Source organism: Molossus molossus, unplaced genomic scaffold (genome assembly GCF_014108415.1).
Source record: "Molossus molossus isolate mMolMol1 unplaced genomic scaffold, mMolMol1.p scaffold_m16_p_1, whole genome shotgun sequence".
Taxonomy (NCBI): Eukaryota; Metazoa; Chordata; class Mammalia; order Chiroptera; family Molossidae; genus Molossus; species Molossus molossus.
Window position 1 is genome coordinate 157,135,769 of NW_023425344.1, and position 2,450 is coordinate 157,138,218.

At 46.1% G+C, this 2,450-nt stretch overlaps 1 pseudogene; it reads right to left on the bottom strand.

Moving 5' to 3' along the window:
• Positions 1-944: 944 nt before the first annotated feature.
• On the bottom strand, positions 945-2,186 carry LOC118615865 (annotated as a pseudogene).
• Between the last annotated feature and the right edge of the window lie 264 nt (positions 2,187-2,450).

The window sequence follows — 2,450 nt, forward strand, 5'->3', positions numbered from 1 at the left end:
CAATGGACACAGACAACAGTGTGGGGAAAGGCAGGAGGGGGGTGGGAGTGGGGAGGAGGGGGTCAATGGGGAAAAAAATGAGGAACATCTATAATACATTCAACAATAAAGATAAAAAAAACAAACAAACAAAAAACCCACTGGCCTCTCCCTCCTTTTTTACATTCTTTTTTTTATCCTCACCAGAGGACATTTTTGCATTTATCTTCAGATAGAGCGGGAGAGAGAGAGGGAAGAAGAGAGAGAGAAAGAAACATCTATGTGAGAGAGACACATTGAGTGGTTGCCACCCACATGACCCCACCCGAGGCCAGGAACAAACTGCAACCAAAATATGTGTCCTTAGCGGGAACCAAACTCGGGACTCTCTGGTCCGTGGGCCAATATTCTAACCGCTGAGCCAAACTGGCCAGGGCAATATTCTTAATATTACATGGATTTTAAGGTCCTTGAAGGATGGCTCATGCCCTAAATACCCAGGTTGATACTGACTTATAAAACAGGCACTGTTTGCTAAAAGAATGAATACTAACTTTTTGAATATCTATCCTGTCAGACTTGGGGGTTTCAAAGTTGAGTAACCTTGGGCAAGTGACCGAGTCTCTCGGAACATCAGTTTTCTCATCTGTAAAAGAAGAAGCATACTGTAGTGGGCATTCATTGATTTTTTTTTTTTTTAACTAGGAAGTACTTTAATAATTTTTCTTAGGAAAAAAATGTCCAGGCATAAACAGTTGCCAACGTTTCAATTACAAAGTATTGGTTGAGAAGTTTCCAGGAGCTGGGGATTCTCCAGTATTATGAAGTTGGTATTCTGCTTTACTACAGATGGGAGACTCTGGCTACTAAGCCAATATAAGAACTCAGTGGGATGACGCTTCCTTCCATAGAGTTTATTTTTATTTTCTTTCCTGTCTCCCCTTATCCCTCAGAAATGCCACCATATAAAGCCCAGTAGCAGTTAGCTTAGGCTCCAATCTTCCCCTCGGTTAAGAAAGGGTGAAGAGAAAGGAAGGTCACTCCTGAGTCTCCATGCTTTCCTCCCCTTCTCCTTGAGGTGCTTCTTCTGTATTCTCCTCCTCTTCCTCTCCTTCCTTCTTCTCTGGTGGCTTCTCATAAGCCTTTTCTGAAGGTGTCACTATCACTCCATCCCAGGTAGATATTTCAGAAGCAAGATAACTGGCATCATCCTCTTGGCCAAGGATCTTCCTAAAGCCATGTGAGAGGATTCAAACCAGAGTCTGAGCTGTGTAGCAAACCATGTCCTGCTGTTCCAGAGTCATGACTGTGTGTACTCTGAAGTTGCCACCCTCACAGGGGTCTGTGATACCCATTGACCCTGGCAGGAACAGTCCTGCAGCCAGAATCTGCAAGCAACGCCTGTATGCCACATTTAGGGCCACAGGCTGCCTGGTGGGGTTGTTCATCACAGCCTAGTACCCAAGTAGGTCAAGGATCCAGGGTGTGAGGGGCTCAAAGCCAGGAAAACGAATCCTCGGGTCCTTCAGAAGTCTGATGAGAACTCTAACCGTGGACTGAGAAGCATTTTCTTCAAGCCAGCGAGCATGTCAGATGGCTGCTAAGGCACTCTGCAACACCTTGCTATCCAGATGGAGTTCCGGATCCAGTTTGCGGAGATTGGGTGCCACTGTTGTAATGAGAATCTTCACTGTAGCATCAGAAGAACTGATCTCAAAGCCGATTTCATTGGTCAGCATGGTCAAAACTTCAAAAGTTTCCTGTACTCTGAGGCTTTCCTCGACTTTGTCCCCTAGGGCAGCAACAGCTTCCAAAGTTGGCAGAACCTTTCGGATTACCACCAGGTCAGCCACATTGTGTCCTGGAGTCCTCGTTCCCTTTGTATATGATCCAACCTGTTGGACTTCTTCAATTTGCACTTCAAATATCCCTGGAGCTACAATCAAATTGTCAATCACATTGTTTATTTTTGTCACCAGAGGAAGGATAGAGGCCTGTTCAGGAGAATTAGGAGCAAGGTCCTGACTTCTCTTCAGCAAGGCCTCACTGAAGGAAGCTGCATCAGATGCTGGCTTGACTGGAGAGAAGGTCATTTCACACAAAGAGAAATCAAGTGGGGTATGTGGCACAGAGGGCCTGGACCTTCCTCCTGGGCCTCCTCTGGAACCAAATTGCCCGCCACGACCTTGACCTCTGTCACCCCTCATGGCACCCTAAATCCCAAACAATGTGGCATCCATTGATTTTACCTATACAACATCCAGTCCCACTTCTGCTAATAGCACTTGAGTGTTGCTAGCCCTCTCCCCAGTTGTCAGCAGTGTGGTGGGGGGTGACATGTTACTCAAGGTAGCCAGTCACTTACTCTTTGGAAATGAATCGTCAGTGGGGTGACCTAAAGATTGAATCCCACTGGAGTTCATTTCATCCAGGTGACAAAAATATTACCAGTCCTATTCCCTGGCCCCTGG